The 21,481-nt window shown below is 39.9% G+C and overlaps 1 protein-coding gene and 1 non-coding gene across 2 annotated transcripts in view; both read right to left on the reverse strand.

Moving 5' to 3' along the window:
* Positions 1-21,481, reverse strand: part of LOC124596394 (E3 ubiquitin-protein ligase RBBP6) — a gene marked incomplete in the record, with an annotated part of 290,964 nt that overhangs the window by 210,019 nt on the left and 59,464 nt on the right.
* Positions 9,998-10,070, reverse strand: Trnaa-cgc. Its single transcript has one exon. It is a non-coding gene; the product is annotated as a tRNA-Ala (tRNA).

Raw genomic sequence — 21,481 nt, forward strand, 5'->3', positions numbered from 1 at the left:
GGTAAAAGTGATGTCCACAAAGGTAGAGATCAAGGTTAGAGTCCCCGTACCTATAAAGAGTTTTAATCAAGAAGTTTCACAGCACACACTCGACTGCAGAATGAATGATTCATTTTGGAAACTGCAGTCCATCATCATCAATTTTGCCTCTTGCTGGATGTTGAGAACTTTTCTTTTCCTTCATTATTTTCATGCATCTGGTTTGTGTATTATTTTGGGACGTAAATCCATGATTTACCACCTTTTCTGTAAAGTTATTAGCTTGTGTCATATTCCAGCTGCCAGTGTGAAAGTATTGTTACATGTTTTTAAAAGAACTAACACGGCACAATAATATCAGTTCAAAATATTTATGCTTGGAACCGTAACTATATACTGAATATCTTAGCTAAATATGTAACTAGTCTATTCAGTAGAAATAGAAGTGTGTATGAAACTTCCTGGCAGATTAAAACTGTGTGCCGGACAGAGACTCGAACTCGGGACCTTTGCCTTTCGCGGGCAAGTGCTCTACCAAGCACTTCCCCGCGAAAGGCAAAGGTCCCAAGTTCGAGTCTTGGTCAGGCACACAGTTTTAATCTGCCAGGAAGTTTCATATCAGAGCACACACTGCTGCAGAGTGAAATTCTCATTCTGGAAACATCCCCCAGGCTGTGGCTACGCCATGTCTCCTCTATATCCTTTCTTTCAGAAGTGCTAGTTCTGCAGGGTTCGCAGGAGAGCTTCTGTAAAGTTTGGAAGGTAGGAGACGAGCTACTGGCAGAAGTAAAGCTGTGAGGACAGGGCGTGAGTCGTGCTTGGGTAGCTCTGTTGGTAGAGCACTTGCCCACGAAAGGCAAAGGTCCCGAGTTCAAGTCTCGGTCCGGCACACAGTTTTAATCTGTCAGTAAGTTTCATATCAGCGCACACTCCGCTGCAGAGTGAAAATCTCATTCTGGAGAAGTGTGTATGTTCATCAGAACTATACAATTTCCTCATAGTGCACATTACATGTACCATAAATGTCCAAGATCAGAGAAATATTGCTATAGATCTTTTTGGAGTCTAATTACTATGCCTGTAATTTGAAGTCTGTCACAAATAGTTATCAATAAATTATTGGGCTGAATTACTATCACAAATACTGATGTTTACAACTATTAACACACCCAAAAAGGGACTTAAAAGGCTGTGTGACAGAGTAGTACGTTAACGATTGGCAAACTGTACAAGAGACATCCGGCCTGTTGCTAAATTCATGAAGGGCTGCTCAAGTCATCTGCTTCTGTGAAGTATAGGTGAAAGGTTTGTAAATCCATGATTCTGTAGATTTTTCTGATTTATGTCTTTCAAAGGCTCTAATTACCATTCACTTCATACACTTCCAGAAAAGTGTTACTCCTGTTGTTACTCCAAAATAGTTTTTCCCATTTCTAATATTCTCTTTTGGACCAGTTTCAGTATATCTTATTACCCTTTCTTTTGTTCATTTTTCTATCTTCCATTTTCTCCAATTTTGGGACCTTCTACAGCACCAAAAGCTACAGAAACAACCCTGTTTCTCAATATTCGTGTCAATCACACTCCTGTTTCATCAGCATGCAGACTACATGAATACACTGCTGCAATCTAAATACTGCTAAAATTCTTTTCTAGTGCTCATTTGACAACATTAGTATTAGGACACTGAAAACATTACTTCACAGCAAGCTATCAAGTAACACTGTTGTTTCTTGATGAGGTCAGTAATATCTCCAATGTCAAATGAAAATGTCATTGTTAGTCACCATTCTATGCAACAGCTAAGGAACTGAAAACAATGTAACAATAACGTAAGCCAGTTTCACTTATTTTACTATTTCCGTAATTGGATACAATATGACAATTGCACTAGTGTAAGATATCAGGATAGTGAAGAAAATATAAACTGGTTTCATAAACCAGGAAATGTCCAGTCTCTCACAACCTTTCCAGCAAACCTCAACCTCCTCTCATTGCACACAGACCCAGTCTCTCCCATCTACTCAATCTCCCACTTCCAGCTCCACTCCCCCCATACCTCAATATTCCAATCAGCACAATCTGGAACCACAACACCCTAATTCAGTAGTTAACCTTTCCTCCAAACCTCTCTCCCAATCCGAAACCTCTGTCCTATCCAGAGGCCTCACCTTTAGCCCCACTCCCAGATTCAACCAAACAGCCCTTGTCAAAGATTTACTGTCCTACACCCGTACTCTCTGCTGGAAATATCACTTTGCCACGAAGAAAAATGATCCTAGTCCTACTCCTAATGATCCAACTCCCCAAGACACTATCCAAATTGAACCCTGCCTGGAACAGCTCCGTCCTCCGTCACAGCGGGACCCACCTCCTCTTCCTCAAAATCACCCCCTCCAAACTTTCCAGGAATTTCTGACTTCCAGCCTTGCCTCTCAATCCTTCTTGAAAAACCTTAATCTAACTCCCAACATCACCACTGCTGAAGCCCAGGACATCCGTGATCTGAAGGCCGACCGATCCATCGTCATTCTTCTGGCGGACAAGGGCTCCACGACCGTGGTACTTGATTGTCGAGAATATGTGGCTGAGGGACTGCGCCAGCTTTCAGACAACACTACTTACAAAGTTTGCCAAGGTAATCCCATTCCTGATGTCCAGGCGGAGCTTCAAGGAATCCTCAGAGACCTTAGGCCCCCTACAAAACCTTTCACCTGACTCCATCAACCCCCTGACCCCACCAACACCCCACACCCCTAACTTCTACCTTCTTCCTAAAATTCACAAACCCAATCATCCCGGCCGTCCCATTGTAGCTGGTTACCAAGCCCCCACAGAAACTATCTCTGCCTACGTAGATCAACACCTTCAACCCATTACATGCAGTCTCCCATCATTCATCAAGGACACCAACCACTTTCTCGAACGCCTGGAATCCTTACGCAGTCTGTTACCCCCAGAAACCATCCTTGTAACCATTGATGCCACTTCCTTATACACAAATATTCCGCACGTCCAGGGCCTTGCTGCGATGGAGCACTTCCTTTCACGCCTATCACCTGCCACCCTACCTAAAATCTCTTTCCTCATTACCTTAGCCAGCTTCATCCTGACCCACAACTTCTTCACTTTCGAAGGCCAGACATACCAACAACTAAAGGGAACAGCCATGGGTACCAGGATGGCCCCCTCGTACGCCAACCTATTCATGGGTCACTTAGAGGATGCCTTCTTGGTTACCCAGGCCTGCCAACCCAAAGTTTGGTACAGATTTATTGATGACATTTTCATGATATGGACTCTCAGGGAAGAAGAACTCCAGAATTTCCTCTCTAACCTCAACTCCTTTGATTCCATCAGATTCACCTGGTCCTACTCCAAATCCCATGCCACTTTCCTTGACGTTGACCTCCACTTGTCCAATGGCCAGCTTCACACGTCCGTCCACATCAAACCCACCAACAAGCAACAGTACCTCCATTATGACAGCTGCCACCCATTCCACATCAAACGGTCTCTTCCCTACAGCCTAAGTCTTCGTGGCAAATGAATCTGCTACAGTCCAGAATCCCTGAACCATTACACCAACAACATGAAAACAGCTTTCGCATCCCGCAACTACCCTCCTGACCTGGTACAGAAGCAAATAACCAGAGCCACTTCCTCATCTCCTCAAACCCAGAACCTCCCACAGAAGAACCCCAAAAGTGTCCCACTTGTGACAGCATACTTTCCGGGACTGGATCAGACTCTGAATGTGGCTCTCCAGCAGGGATACGACTTCCTCAAATCCTGCCCTGAAATGAGATCCATACTTCATGAAATCCTCCCCACTCCACCAAGAGTGTCTTTCCGCCGTCCACCTAACCTTCGTAACCTCTTAGTTCATCCCTATGAAATCCCCAAACCACCTTCCCTACCCTCTGGCTCCTACCCTTGTAACTGCCCCCGGTGTAAAACCTGTCCCATGCACCCTCCCACCACCACCTACTCCAGTCCTGTAACCCGGAAGGTGTACACGATCAAAAGGCAGAGCCACGTGTGAAAGCACCCACGTGATTTACCAACTGACCTGCCTACACTGTGAAGCTTTCCATGTGGGAATGACCAGCAACAAACTGTCCATTCGCATGAATGGACACAGGCAGACAGTGTTTGTTGGTAATGAGGATCACCCTGTGGCTAAACATGCCTTGGTGCACGGCCAGCACATCTTGGCACAGTGTTACACCGTCCGGGTTACTTGGATACTTCCCACTAACACCAACCTGTCAGAACTCCGGAGATGGAAACTTGCCCTTCAGTATATCCTCTCTTCTCGTTATCCGCCAGGCCTCAATCTCCGCTAATTTCTAATTTCAATTTGCCGCCGCTCATACCTCACCTGTATTTCAACAACATCTTTGCCTCTGTACTTCTGCCTCGACTGACATCTCTGCCCAAACTCTTTGCCTTTACAAATGTCTGCTTGTGTCTGTGTATGTGCAGATGGATGTGTGTGTGTGTGTGTGTGTGTGTGTGTGTGTGTGTGTGTGTGTGTGTGTGTGTGTGTGTGTGCGCGCGCGCGAGTGAATACCTGTCCTTTTTGCCCCCTAAGGTAAGTCTTTCTGCTTCCGGGATTGGAATGACTCCTTACCCTCTCCCTTAATACCCACATCCTTTCGTCTTTCCCTCTACTTCTCTCTTTCCTGTCGAAGCAACGGTTAGTTGCGAAAGCTTGAATTTTGTGTGTATGATTGTGTTTGTTTGTGTGTTTATCGACCTACCAGCACTTTTGTCTGGTAAGTCACATCATCTTTGTTTTTAGATATATTTTTCCCACGTGGACTGTTTCCCGCTATTATATATATATATATATATATATATATATATATATATATATATATATATATAGAGAGAGAGAGAGAGAGAGAGAGAGAGAGAGAGAGAGGGAGCAGAATAGGGCACTCTGTGGAACTCATGGGCTTCGAACTTGGTCAGGTGATGGGGGTCATTTGTATCATACGTCTGTACAAGATATTTACGCATTCCTAAACATCTCTAGGTCCACTGGGTTCGACGTGGTAGTGAAGTGGAAACGTGAAGGGACACATACAGCACAAAAGCGCACAGGCCAACCTCATCTGTTGACTGACAGAGATCGCCTACAGTTGAAGATGATTGTAGTGTATAATAGACAGACATCTATGCAGACTACCACATAGGAATTCCTAACTGCATCAGGATCCACTGCAAGTACTATGACAGTTAGGCGGGACGTGAGAAAACTTGGATTTAATGGTTGAGCAGCTGCTCATAAGACACACATCATGCCGGTAAATGACAAACGATGCCTTGTTTGATGTAAGGAGCATAAACATTGGACAACTGAACAGTGGAAAAATGTTGTGTGGAGTGATGAATCACAGTACACAATGTGGCGACCTGATGGCAGAGTGTGGGTATGGTGAATGCCCGATAAACGTCATCTGCCAGTGCATGTAGCGCAAGCAGTAAAATTCGGAGGCGGTGATGTTAGAGTGTGGTCATGTTTCTCAAGGAATGGGGCGTGCAGCCCTTGTTGTTTCGCGTGGCACTATCACAGCCTAGGCCTACATTGATGTTTTAAGCACCTTCTTGCTTCCCACTGTCAAAGAGCAATTCAGGGATGGCAACTGCATCTTTCAAGACAATCGAGCACCTTTTTATAATGCACGGCCCGTGGCGGAGCACTTACACGACAATAACATCCCTGTAATGGACTGGCCTGCACAGAGTCCTGACCTGAATCCTACACAACAACTTTGGGATGTTTTACCCAACGCCAACTTTGTGCCAGGCCTCACCAACCAACATTGACACCTCTCCTCAGTGCAGCACTCCTTGGAGAATGGGCTGCCATTCCCCACGAAACCTTCCAGCACCTGATTGAACATATGCCTGCAGGAGTGGAAGCTGTCATCAAGGCTAAGGGTGGGCCAACACTAGATTGAATTCCAGCATTACCAATGGAGGGCGCCCCGAACTTTTAAGTTATTTTCAGCCAGGTGTCCGGATACTTTTGACCCCATAGTGTATGTTCCATAGATCACCTGAACAATTCTTTTATTAAAAGGATGTGGAATGACCTAGTTACAGGACATGTATACATTATTAGTGTTTGTATTAATGAACACACTTTTCAAATCCTGCTCCTGCAACTATACTTAAAAGCAAGTTTTCTCTCTCTCTCTCTCTCTCTCTCTCTCTCTCTCTCTCTCTCTCTCTCTCTCTCTCGACAGGTTACTAGTTTTTAGATAGAAATTCATCCCTCAACTCTAAGGATTTGTCCAAGAGGAATGATTTTAGGTTATATTTAACATTTTCTTCATTACTTGTCAGACATTTTATGGTATTGGACAAATGACCAAAAATTTTCATTACTGCTTACCAAATTCCTTTATGAGCCACTGATAGTTTTAATAATGCATCATAAAGATCATTTTTTCTCAAGTGTTTACATATGGATATCATTATTCTTCATAAATTGTGATGGATTATTTGTGAATGAATTTCATTAGCAAATACATGTATTGTGATGGCACAGCTGACATGTCGAATTTCTTGAAGAGGTACCTACACGACAAATGTGTGTGAACACCATATACTATTCTTATTACATGATTTTGTGCAATCAATACTCTCTCTGAAATTATTGAGTTATCCCAGAAAATTATTTCACAAGGTATTACTGAGTGGAAATATGTAATTTATGTCAGAAGTTTGTTTCATTTCTTTCCAAGTCTAGCAATTATGCAAATAGTAAAATTAGCTGAACTCAACTGTTTGAGAAGCTCAGTGACCTGCTTCTCCCAGTTTAGTTTTCATCAATATGCACACCTAAAAATTTGGGGCATCCTACCCTACTTACAGACTCCTGCTGTACATGTGCTTTTGGGATGGCTCTATTTGTTGTACAGAATTTAATATATTGTGCTTTCCCAAAATTTAGGGATGGTCTATTTTCACAAAACTGCAAAATACCTCTCTACAAAACATCATTAACAATCTCTTCTCTTGTTTTTTCACTAATGGGATTTATTATAACAATCGTCTTGACTGCAAAAAGTAATAATTCCGCTTGTTGAATGTAAAAGTGGAAGGTCGGTCTCTCTCTCTCTCTCTCTCTCTCTCTCACACACACACACACACACACACACACGCACCCACACACACACACACACACACACACACACACACACACACACACACACACACAAAAGGATTAGGAGATGACTTAAAGTTGAACCCTATGGGACTCACTATGTGATTTTTACCTGATCACTAAAATTTTCTGCCTCCTCAACATTGTCTGAATTATTCAGCACAACTCTTTGCATTATGTGTGCTACATATAATTCAAACTAGCTGTGTGTGAAGCCATCAATTCTATAAAACAAGTTTTTCTACAAGTGCAACATGATATACAGTGCACACTCTATTATCGGGGTAATGTGGGAGAGAAGATGCGTGAATAATCAAAGTATTTTCAAATGTGTATTCTTTGCTCAAAAGTTTATACAATTTCTGTGCATAGGTACTGTAGGCCTGTTTATTTCTTAAAATAGTCTGAGAAGTTTATCTGGTTCTGAGAGGAGCTGATTTCTTTGCACAGCATTTTGAATTTTTCTTACAGCAATAATGGATTGTACTGAAACATTTCAATGTGGCACAATGACTGATAAGGTCACTATCTTCATGCACAATCACATTCACTGTCCTTTACTCTGCTGTGTTGTGACACAGTCGTCACTGTTTTGGCATCACTCAAGAACTAGAAGGCGGATTTATGTGCATGGATCTCTGGCCTCTTTTCTTCATTAACATCTTAAAACCATTTAAACATATTGCCAGATTCATTATTTGTGCAGCTGTTATTTCTTAATACCGATACTTTGAAAATCACTTGTTTTTACATATGGAAAAATTTTCCCCCATGATTGAACTAGTTTATGTGGCTGGACTTCCTGCCAGGCATCAGAAATCCTATGTATGGCAGCTAGAACTGCCATCAACTTCTTCCACAACACCACCCAATCATCCTCATGAACTAGCATTCTGAGTACACCAGTCCTGTGGTGCCATTTTACTGATTCAATTATGCCTTGGTCCATTGGCTGTATAATGGCAGTCACATTAGCAGGTAGAAACTTAGTTCCAATGAAACCATCGTCAGATTGGAGAACCCTCATCGGGATGTGAGGGGCATTATCAAACAACAGAGCAGCCTTCTATGGCAATCCCTCCTCTTCCTGAAATTTCCAAACTTGTGGTACAAATGTGTGAAACCAATTTTTGAAAATTTCACTATCCAACCATACTCCTTTTTGGTTGTATCCTTAGCTGTGATATTCCCTCCCCCAATCAATGGTAGTTTCGCTTTGTGGTTCCCAGAAGCATTAGCAATGCAAAAAATTCTAATGCATTCTTTAGATCCCTTATATCCAGGAGCACAAACTTTGCTTTTAAACACAAGGATTCCGGTTGCTAGACATTTCCAATACAGACCACTCTCGTCCACAGTATACATTTGATCTAGTACAAAATTCTCTTCTTCCATAAATTTCTGGAACCCTTCCCAGAAGGAATCAGCTGCCATAATATTTGAACTAAGCCGCTCTCCTTCACAGTAGTTCACATATCCCCCGACAATGTTTGTTGGCCATCCAGATAAAGCAATAAATTCTGCCTCCAACCGTAGAGCTTCATGAAGAGTTTGGCTTTTTCAGCACACATCACGCATGAAACGACACCTTCTGCTCATTTTAAATTAAACCACTGCAATAGAGCAGCATCTAATTCATTGAATCTTCATGCTTTTTCCATGCACATGGTCTAGAACTAGAACCACATTTCCCAACAAAATCTTGTATTCTCTGCTTATTCTTTTCAGTGTCCCATAAAATCTACATTCCAATACCATAATCAGTACTTAGTTTTGCAGCAGTTTTCCCCTTCCCAAATCTTTCAACTGACAAATTTTGGTTTTAATGTCAATACATTTCTTCATTTCTCTGTCATCTCTTTTACAAATTTCTTTTAACTTACACAACAATTAACATCAGAAAACTGGCAGACCTGCAAGCATTTGGCCATGAATCAAATTCACCTTGCCTCATAGCAATTCTAGGCTCTAGGCTGTCAATTAGCTCATCTAGATGCGCCTAACATTGCAGTGCGTGTGTCTAAGAGGGAGGGTGCGATGTTAGCAAGGAAATGTTTTGAAAAGAATCAAGATGAGGTATAAAGTTTGTTGGAAGTTGGTAAGCGCTCTCATTCTCAAGTGCTTGATTAATATAGTCAGCATAACTTAAGCACCACAAGTTTTAATGCCTTAAGATGTATTTGTAGGAAGCCTCAAGTGAATAATGGATTAAAAGTAAAAAGAAAAGAGGAGGCTGGAGCTCTGACTGTGGTGTCTGGTACTTTCTACACATTTACTAAGCAAACTGTCTTACAATGTATGGTGGAGATTACATTGTCCTCCCCTTGCTATTCCATTCACGAATGGAACAATATTTACTCTCTATGTCTCCCTCTAGTACCATGCAGGTTATTCCCTGATGCCTTAACATATGTTCTATCATCATGTTCCTTCTCCTTGACATTGTTCTCCATGTGTTCTTCGCAGATTCTCTGGAGAATCTCCCCATTCTTTACCTTATTATCAGCTCATTTGATTTTCTACAGTCATCTATAGCACCACATCCCAAACACTCTGATTTTCTTCCATCCCAGTTTCCCCACTGCTCAAGGTTCACAACCATACAATGCTGTGCTCCGAACATACACATTCTTACAAAATTCTTCCTCAAATTAAGGTGGTGGTGGTGGTGGTGGTTAGTGTTTAACGTCCCGTCGACAACGAGGTCATTAGAGACGGAGCGCAAGCTCGGGTTAGGGAAGGATTGGGAAGGAAATCGGCCGTGCCCTTTCAAAGGAACCATCCCGGCATTTGCCTGAAACGATTTAGGGAAATCACGGAAAACCTAAATCAGGATGGCTGGAGACGGGATTGAACCGTCGTCCTCTCGAATGCGAGTCCAGTGTGCTAACCACTGCGCCACCCCGCTCGGTTCAAATTAAGGACTATGTTTCATACTAGTATACTCCTTTTGGACAGAAATGCCATATTTTGCTATCCTAGTCTGCTTTCTATGTCCTCCTCACTTTGTCAATCACGGTTTATTATGCTTCCAAGGTAGCAGAATTTTCTAACTTCATCTACTTCGTGATCACAATCTTTTATGATAATTTTCTCACTATTCTCATTTCTACTACTTCTCATTACTTTTGTCTTTCCTCAGTTTACTCACAGTCCCAATTCTGTACTCAATAGACTGTTCATTTCATCCAACAGATGGCCTAATTCTTCTTCACCTCCATTGAGGGTAAGCAATGTCATCAACGAATCTTATCACTGACATCCTTTCACCCTGAAGTTTAATCCCACTCTTGAATCTTTCTATTATTTTTGTCATTGCTTCATCACCGTATACATGTAGTTTAACAGTAGAGGTGAAAAACTGCATCCCTGCCTTACACACTATTTAATCTGAGAACTTCATTCTTGGTTTTCCAATCTTATTGTTAGAGATGGGTTCCTGTACATATTGTACACTACCTGTCTTTCCCTATAGCTTGGCCCTATTTTTCTCTGAATTTCATACGTATTTCACCATTTTACAAATCCTATGAGCATGTCTTTACTTTTCTTCAGTCTCACTTCCATTATCAAGTGCAATTTCAGATCTCATTTCTACAGTGTTTACCTTTTCATAAAGCCAAAATGATTTTCATCTAACAGATCATCAATTTTCTCATCCATTCTTCTGGACATTACTCAGGTCAACAGCTTGGCTGCTTGAGTTGTTAAGTTAATTGTGATAGCGTTCTCTTACTTTTCTGCTTTTGCTTGCTTTTGGAATTGTGTGAATTTTCAAAAATTGTGCACTTCAAAAAACGAAAAAAGCATCCTATAACATAATATTAAGTGAGTTACTGTTGAACTGTGTAAACGCTCTCAAACATTTGGGTGTAGCACTTAGTAGCGATGTGAAGACGAAGAATCACATAGGCTAAGTTGTGGCCAAAGCAGGTAGCAGACTTCACATTTATTTGTAGAATACTAGGGAAATGCAATCAGTCTACAAAGGAGATTGCTTACAAATCACTTGTGCAATCCAGCCTAGCATACTGCTCAAGTACGTGGGACCTGTACCAAATAGGACTTGCAGGGGATATTGAACGTTAAAAGAGCAGGGCAGTATGAATGGTCATAGGTTTATCTGACCTGCGAGAGAGTTTCACCGAGATGTTGAAAGAACAGAACTGGCGGACTCTTGGTGACAGGTAGAAACTATCCTTAGAAAATCTACTAACAAAGTTTCAAGAGCCAGTTTTACATAATGACTACCTCGAAATATTGCACGAGAAAATATAAAAATGCAGCAAATTAAACAGGCAAAAAGGAATACAAATGTCAAACAATGAGATCGACAGGAGGTGCAAAATGGCTAAGCAGGGATGGCTAGAGGATAAATGTAAGGATGTAGAGGCATATATGACTAGGGGTAAGATACATACTGCCTACTGGAAAATTAAAAGAGACCTATGGAGAAAAGAGAACCACTTGTATGAATATCAAGAGCTCAGATGGCAACCCAGTTCTAAGCAAAGAAGGGAAAGCAGAAAGGTGGAAGGAGTATATAGAGGGTCTATACAAGGGCGATTTACTTGAAGACAATATTATGGAAATGGAAGAGGATGTAGATGAAGATGAAATGGGAGATACGATACTGCGTGAAGAGTTTGACAGAGCACTGAAAGACCTAAGTCGAAACAAGGCCCCGGGAGTAGACAACATTCCATTGGAACTACTGACAGCCTTAGGAGAGCCAGTCCTGACAAAACTCTACCATCTGGTGAGCAGGATGTATGAGACAGGCGAAATACCCTCAGACTTCAAGAAGAATATAATAATTCCAATCCCAAAGAAAGCAGGTGTTGACAGATGTGAAAATTACCGAACTATCAGTTTAATAAGTCACAGATGCAAAATACTAACGCGAATTCTTTACAGACGAATGGAAAAACTGGTAGAAGCCCCCTCGGAGAAGATCAGTTTGGATTCCGTAGAAATGTTGAAACACGCGAGGCAATACTCACCTTACGACTTATCTTACAAGAAAGATTAAGGAAACGCAAACCTACGTTTCTAGCATCTGTAGATTTAGAGAAAGCTTTTGACAATGTTGACTGGAATACTCTCTTTCAAATTCTAAAGGTGGCAGGGGTAAAATACAGGGAGCGGAAGGCCATTTACAATTTGTACAGAAAGCAGATGGCAGTTATAAGAGTCGAGGGGCATGAAAGGGAAGCAGTGGTTGGGAAGGGAGGGAGACAGTGTTGTAGCCTCTCCCCGATGTTATTCAATCTGTATATTGAGCAAGCAGTGAAGGAAACAAAAGAACAATTCGGAGTAGGTATTAAAATCCATGGAGAAGAAATAAAAACTTTGAGGTTCACTGATTACATTGTAATTCTGTCAGAGACAGCAAAGGACTTTAAAGAGCAGCTGAACGGAATGGACAGTGTATTGAAAGGAGGATATAATATGAACATCAACGAAACTAAAATGAGGATAATGGAATGTAGCCGAATTAAGACGGGTGATGCTGAGGGAACTAGATTAGGAAATGGCACACTTAAAGTAGTAAATGAATTTTGCTATGTGGGGGAGCAAAATAACTGATGCCGGTCGAAGTAGAGAGGATATAAAGTGTAAACTGGCAATGGCAAGGAAAGCATTTCTGAAGAAGAGAAATTTGTTAACAGCAACTATAGATTTAAGTGTCATGAAGTCATTTCTGAAAGTACTTGTATGGAGAGTAGCCATGTATGGAAGTGAAACATGGACGATAAATAGTTTGGACAAGAAGGGAACAGAAGCTTTCAAAATGTAGTGCTACAGAAGAATGCTGAAGATTAGATGGGTAGATCACATAACTAACGAGGAGGTATTGAATAGAATTAGGGAGAAGAGGAGTTTGTGGCACAACTTGACAAGAAGAAGGGAACGGTTAGTAGGACATGTTCTGAGGCATCAAGGGATCACAAATTTAGCATTGGAGGGCAGTGTAGAAGGTAAAAATTGTAGAGGGAGACCAAGAGATGAATACACTAAGCAGATTCACAAGGATGTAGGTTGCAGTAAGTACTGGGAGATGAATAAGGTTGCACAGGATACAGTAGCATGGAGAGCTGCATCAAACCATTCTAAGGACTGAAGACCACAACAACAACAACAACAACAACAACAACATATTGCTCCCATACAGATCATGAGGATAAGATTAGATTAATTACAGCATGCACATGGGCATTTATAAAATCATTTTTCCTGCGCTCCATAGATGAATGGGACAGGAAAAAGCCTTGATAACTGGTACAGTGAGACGTACTCTCTGCCATGCACCTCGCTGTGGTACAGTGTGTAGTTGTACATGTGAAACTCTCCCGCAGGTCAAATAAACCTATGACCATTCATGCTGCCCTGCTCTTTTAATGCCCAAAAGTCTGATGGTATGTCGGCAGTTTCATAGATTCTACACACCAGCTTGAATACTCATTCAGCTGCCGCCCTTCAATCAGCTCATAACAAGTCATCGCTTTTTAACGAAGTAGAGGACCTGAAACTGACACACATTTGGCTCTTATTTGTTAGTGCCACAAAAATAAGGTCTCTTTTAACTGAGGATGTGCACCTTTTCTCATTGTTTTTTGAGATTTCACTGCGCTGCTTGACACTTGCATGGAACAAAATTTTTGAATTTCTAATTGACTTGTCTTCTAATCAGTAATCATACACCTACTGACGTTCAAATCCACAGCAGCCTGCACGAGTGGCTCACCAGCATCAGTTCTCTGCGAAGTGCGAATGTTTTGTTTCCAACAAGATCACAATCATTTTTCGTTTCGCGCCTGTAGTCACATTCAGTTTTTTTTTTTTTTTTTTTTTTTTTTTTTACCCGACACTCGACTGATTCTTTTTTGGTTTTTGGCCACTTTTATCTCTGGACATTTTAATGCATGTAGCACGAGCACGAAATGTTAAATCAAAGGCACACAGATGCACGACTTGACAACACTCAAGATGCACTACACAAACCTTTAGATTTCTGAAACCAGGCTGTAACAGCCATTGAATGAAAACATTTGATACATCTATCCCCTCTCCCCTGACCTGCCAAAGCCCACACAGCAACACAACAGCATGCTGTACGTTCACTGTAAATGTTAAACGCTTGGCTTCGTCTAGTTTACCGACAACAGGCAGAAAGTGTCTGGCACCACACTCTCATATTCAGTTTCGACAGGGCTATGTTGCACTGCATATAACAATACTGTACATACTGTACTTCCAAAGAGTTCCAATAGATGGCAATGGCACGAAATCACGCAATACGAACAAGAAACATGCTAAAACTTCGACCAACACAAGCACAAATTGGTAGCACTTGGACTTTTGACACATGCCAGTGCACTGATTAGCAGTAGACTGCCGAAAAACACCAGCGAATGCATGGCTCCAGGCGCAGACAAGTTGAAACTCATCAAGTGTCAGTCTAGCTAGTCAATAGCATAACTGCATGAAGCATCAGAGAGTGCCAATGTGAGCCACAAAAATCGAAATTTGTTCGGATAAAGTGGATTTCGGATAAACGTGATTAGGATAAATGGGAGTTTAAACACCCTGCACTCAAGGCTTTCAGGAATCAAACTCCAAAGTAGAGACATATGAGAACTACCTTCCAACCAAGCTTTTTTAATTCTATAAACATTCACACAATTGATACTGAGAATTATTTACATATTTTTGAAACTCTCCTTTTTATCCTACACTAAGTGCCACACAACAATATAATTTTAAATTATCTTCCAAGATATATGTGGAGACTGTCTGCAAAATGAGGAGTGAATAGAGCCAATAGTAATAAATAATAAATTAAAACATCATGCCTGATGAAGTTTTACTCCACATACAACAAATACTTAGAAGGTGATAAACTGTTTTCATTATTCTGTGTGAACTATTAAGGGAGAAAAGGTTTAGAAAGGTTTGAAATTATGTTTAAAATTTCTTGAAAGTCACTAAGTGTTGTTATCATCAAACACTGGATGAGAGTAGTCCAAGTAATTTGTGCTCTATTTTACGACAATCTAGTTTGTCATGCATCTCCATGTTTATGAACTCATATCTCAAGAACTAGATGTCGTACAGTCATATAATTAAGAAAGTACAATCTGTCAGAAGTACATATGGCTACAGCCAGAAGTACATGTGGCTACAATCTGCAAAACGTGTTGAGAATAGAGTAAATAGTAAAGTAGTAATAAACTGAAATGTCATTCCTAATGCTGAAGTTTTACTGCATGCATGTGATAAACTGTTTTCCTTGCATTATTTTGTGACAGATGTCAGTGAGCAAAGTTTTGAAACTATGTGTAAAGTTTGTTGTAAATCGCCTTAGTGCTCTCATTATCAATTACTAGATGAATAAAGCCTGGTTACTTGCATGTCTTGAGTTATGTTGCCCCACGACTTACACACAACTTCTAACTTTAATATGAGGTTCATTCAAATGAAACCTGGTCAGCGCATCTTTGCCTTACACCTTGCACATATGGTGGCACCATGTAACTGAGGGTATGGTGGTGCCATCTATTGGTAGAGAGACTGATGTGTGCGCACCGTTTGATGTCGCATTGCGCCAGTGTGTTTTCACACCGAAGAGAAGGTGGTCACACAAGTTGTTGTCCACTACTGATCACACATGTGAGTAAGCAGGAACAACAAGGAGTGATTTGATTTTTGGTGGCAGAGGGAGTTGGAGGCCGTGAAATGTATCAACGGACGAAGGCTGTCTACGGTGAGTACAGTCTCAGTTGTTGAAGGGTTGTGGAATGGCGCAAACGATTCCTCAAGGGGCATGAGTCACTGGAAGATGATGCTTGTCCTGGACAGGCTCACCGTGTCATCACACCGGATATGGTTGCAGAAGTGAATGCTTTAGCGTGACTTTCACGTGTTTGGACATCTAAAGCAAGCTATTTGAAGACATTGATTCGCAATGGACAATGAAGTGTGTGGCTGGGTCCAGGACTGGATCAGACAGCAGCCTACTGGCTGATTCAAGGATGGAATCGACCAGTTAGTGTCACAATGGGATAAATGTGCCATAAAATCATTACCGTTACTTTACACTAGTGACCGGGTTTAATTTGAATGCCCCTTAATCTACTGCGTCAAACATTCTAATGCTATAACGCTAGATTATACCTCTTAATGAGCAGATTATGACAGCATTTTGAATTTGGTCAATAATTATATGAAATACTGAAAACCAAATTTTTTGTTCACCCTGGAAGCCATCATACAGGCAACTGGGAACTGGGTGGCCATTGGTAATAAGGATGGTTTAAAAAAGATGTAAGTTTAATAAGGTCACTGATTGCAGAGTACATGTTGATTCCTACAAAAGAGGTTATCACGCTCTAAAAAGATGATAATACACATTAATAAAATCTGCTGACGTTCCTAATTTAAACTAGAGGTATATGATGCTGTAAATATGATTCCCAATTACCAAATCGTGAATACGCCCGAACTAAAAATTTATCACCATAATGTGCAATCCCTGCGTAATAAGATCGATGAAATTAACGTTCTATTAACACATGAACTTAATGATATCTCAGTGTTATGCATTTCTGAGCACTGGCTTAACCCAGAATTAATCCAGAATACGAAAATAAACAAATTTGTCTTGGCTGCTTGCTACTGCAGGAAAAACAGCAAACAGGGTGGGGTAGCAATTTACACAAAGGAAAATGTAGATTTTATTACACTACCTGACTTAACTAGGGCAAATGTCGAAAAGGATTATGAAATTGCAGCTATAAAAATTACTCAGTTCAACCTGGTTATTGCTACAGTTTACCGATCACCGTCCGGGAATTTTGAACTTTTCTTAAACAATATGGAGTCATTGCTAAATAAAGTAAATAAAATAGATTGTGAATTGATAATCTGTGGTGACTTCAATATTGACTTCCTCCTGAATAGTGGAAATAGGGAGACCATTTTGAACCTTGCAACGTCCTACAATTTAAAGGCTGAAGTAAAAGCAGCTACCCGAGTATCAGAAACTTGTCAAACAGCTCTTGATCAGCATCTAGTAAAGAAGAGTTTACACAGCACCTCACTAAAAATTTTCAATGCAGGTTTTAGTGATCATCTTGCTCAAATATTAAGCATAAAAGTACAAGGGCAGTATTATTAACAACATGTCTCTTAGAACAGCATATCGAAGCTATAATCAGCATAATGTGAACTACTTCAACAACTTATTACAGAAAGAAAAATGGCTAGGAGTGTACAAAATGAACGATATAAATGAAAAATTCGACACTTTCATTGATACATTAACCCATTTCTTTGAACTTGCATTCCCACTGAAAACATTAACCATACGGGGAAACTCTAGAACAAACAGCTGGATCACAAAGGGAATAAGGGTTTCATGCCAGAAGAAAAGACTACCTCATGAAATATGTAACTCAAAAAATTCCTCACCTGTAGTACGCGCATACTATAAAAAATACTCCAAAATATTAAGAAAAGTAATAAAAGCAGCAAAAATAATGCATAATGATGAAATCATTTATAATTCAGCTAATAAATCAAAGGCTATGTGGAGTGTTATAAAAAAAGAATGTGGAGAATACAGACAACCTTGGAAAAATATAACACTATCACATAAAAATAAAAAAGTAACAAACCCCTTAGAAGTAGCTAACACATTTAACAACTTTTTCACTGCTGAAAATATGTTACAATCAAACTTTAAGAGCATCCAGGCAAATGAATATAAAATAAGTACATGTAGAGGATCAATGTACATCAGTTCTGTTTCACAAGATGAAGTAGCTAAAGCAATAAAAGGACTAAAAAATTCCAAATCGGCAGGTATTGATGGTATACCTGCAACAATGTTAAAAGAGAGCGCATCAAACCTAATTGAAGTACTCACACATTTATGCGACTGCTCACTTCAGGCAGGCACTTTCCCTGATGTGTTAAAAACATCAAAAGTTATTCCTGTATATAAAAAAGGGGATAAAGACAATGTAAATAACTACAGACCCATCACAATTTCCTCCTGCATCTCTAAAGTACTGGAAAAAGTTATGTATGAGAAACTTATGAAATTTATAAATAAAAACAGCATCCTATGTAATGAACAACATGGATTCAGAAATAAGAGGTCAACGACAACTGCTGTCTATGAGTGCATCAATTCCATCCTTAACCTGATGGACAAAAAACAGGAAACAATAGGAGTCTTTATTGACTTGTCAAAAGCTTTTGACATGGTGGACCATAAAATTCTGCTATCAAAGCTAGAAAGATATGGTATTCGAGGTCTGTCCAACAAGTGGATCAGTTCCTTCCTGACAAATCGTATGCAGGCAGTGTGCGTCAAGCACACAAATATTGAACTAAAAACTGTATCTGATCACTTATCTGACTATAAACAAATAAAATGTGGTGTACCCCAAGGATCCGTATTGGGACCCCTTCTGTTTCTTCTGTACATAAATGATCTAAGCTTAAATATTGATGCACACAAATCAATCATATTTGCAGATGACACCACGATTCTACTAAAAGGAGACGACGATGAACAGTTACAGCAGACAGTAAACACGGTCACGAAACAACTTAGCAGCTGGGCACAGAGTAATCAGCTTGTAATAAACAGCAAGAAAACCGTTGCTCTAAAATTCCACAATGTTCCTAACAAGGACATGTTTATCCCATCAGTCTCTATCAATGACGAACCAGTTGGTAACAGTACTGAAACCAAATTCTTAGGTCTTTGGCTGCAGAGTAACATCAGATGGAATAAGCATATTGAATGTCTCAATACAGAACTGAGCAAAACATGTTATCTTCTTTGTTCATCAAAATCATGCTGTAGTGAGAAAACAGTAATGAATGCATATCATGCGTACTTTCATTCTCGTTTTAGATATGGGGTCACCTTCCGGGGAAACTCTAAAATAGCTAATAGCACTTTTAAACTACAAAAAAGGGCCATTAGAATCTTGTTTGGGTGCAAGCCTAGAGACTCTTGTAAACCCCTGTTTAAGAAATCTGGTATTCCCCCATTACCGTGTGTATACCTTATGGAAACCCTTTTGTTCTTTAAATTAAATGTAATAGGCAAGGACCAGAGGCTACAAAAAAACTGTGATATACATGAGCACTTTACCAGACAAAACAGGAACTTACATATGACTCAAATCAGCACAGCACTGTGCCAAAAAGGTACTTTTCACATGGGAGTTAAGCTTTATAACAAACTTCCTGAAAACATAAAAGCTATCACTGAGGTCAATACATTTGGAAAATCTCTAAAGTCATATTTACAGCATCACTGCTTTTATTCCATTGAAGAATATTTAAATTTATGAAATGTGTTATATAAATACTTGTGTGTAAAGTGTATTATTGTAAGCTTAAATATGTATGCCTTGAAATTACTTTCGGCCTGTATATTTATAACTTGACTTGTCCAATGTCTTATGCATAAGCTGCTATGTAGACAACAGGACCAATAAAATACAATCTACAATCTACTGAGATTTATCTTACAGCCACAGACATACCATTATGTGCACCTATCAAAGGTGACTACAAGAATAATGAACTATCTTGAATAGACAGTTGGTGTTAAAAACCTGACATTTGCATAACAATTCCATGGTTGTATTAGACAGTAATGCAAAGCATTGTCTCTGAACAGTTACTATGAACTCCATTGCAATGTTTAATTGCCTCTTGAATGATTTGGTCACAAAATATTTCAGAAGTAGGCCTACACTCAAAAAAATTCACAATAAACTCTACTTGCTCTGTCAGATTTATGTTACTCAGACATGGGCAACAACAAATAAAAGCAGTCTTTCATTAGAGCAGTATTCTTGGGGAAGTGCCAATTTCATTGAAGTTACAAACCAAGCAGTTAAGTAATAATTTTATCTGTTGCTTTCGAAACCTACAGATGATTTAACAAACTACATACTGAATGAAAAAAGCGTACATTAAATGAAAGACCACAGGATTCATAGATACAACCATAAGCTGATATAGTCAGCAAAATTTAAGAGAGAATCTTTCTTAATTTTTAAAAATGGGGAAATGCTTCAAAGGCAATGGAATGATGCAATTGTAATGGGAATTCCCACAGTACACGCCACACCACAGAATAACGAAAGTTGACCATGAAATATCAGTGGAAGACAAGATCTAAAAACCTGACGAATGAAAAGGAGGCAGAGAGGGTAACTGACAAGTCAGATATAACAAGAGGAAATATGGGAGTACAGATCAGACACAGATGTCCAAAAATGGCAGACAAAAAGAAAAAAAAGAAAAAAAAACAAATTGTAAAAGAGAAGCATGGAAAGTAAAGGAGGATGGATAATGGAAAGAAATATCACAAGGAAATGACTGGAGGATTAGAAGCAGGAAATGTAACTAGAGGAGGGAAAGGCAAGCTGTAGAATGTTTAATATATTTTCATTTCTTTCAAACTGAAGCGTATGCTCTGCAACAGGGTAGCAAATCTTTTATTTCCTCTGCTTGCGTTCATTTGATATTTAAGATAAAATAGTGGTCTTTCTGGCAACAAGAAATCTGATCAGTGTTTTAAATCAACTATTATATGCCATGTGTGGTCCAATAGGCGACTCACTTCAATGTCAATTTTTACTACTGCTATGACTGAAACAAGTAATAGTAGGCTTGACAAGACAAGTCATGCAGTGGGGACTATCGTTAGGATGTGTGTAAAAAAAAAAAAAAAAAAAAAAAAAAAGGGGGGGGGGGGGGGGCAGGGAAACCAGTTCAACAAGGGCATAAGATGTTGCAGAGATAGTGATCTGCAACAGACAGTACATTGGCTATGAATAGTATGTAATGAAAGGTGTAAGGTAACCACACTACAATTATAACCTTGTTGAAGAGGTTGATTAATCAAAAACTGTATGATGCAAGGCATTATTGCTCAGTTTTAGTTGTGGCTAAGACAGGATTGGACAGGTGTTTCTGAAATGGGCTGTTCAGAAGATCTGCCATGGGAAGAAATAAATTTAAGATGGATGCCAACACTGTACAGAAGAAAGGAAGCAAGCAAGCAAATAAATAAAAAAAAAAAAGGGCCAGAAAAAATAGTTTATATAAGAACCAGATTCTAAACCTCTGCTCTCATTTCATATCAAATTAAATTCACTGTACGTTGCTACTATTTTGTCTTTGAGAGGGAAACTTGTCAAAAGACATGACAATAAAGGATAAAAATGACTCTCTCTTACGCCAACTTTTTCATAGATTGTTCACAGACGCTTGCCTGTA

Source organism: Schistocerca americana, chromosome 2 (assembly GCF_021461395.2).
Source record: "Schistocerca americana isolate TAMUIC-IGC-003095 chromosome 2, iqSchAmer2.1, whole genome shotgun sequence".
NCBI lineage: Eukaryota > Metazoa > Arthropoda > Insecta > Orthoptera > Acrididae > Schistocerca > Schistocerca americana.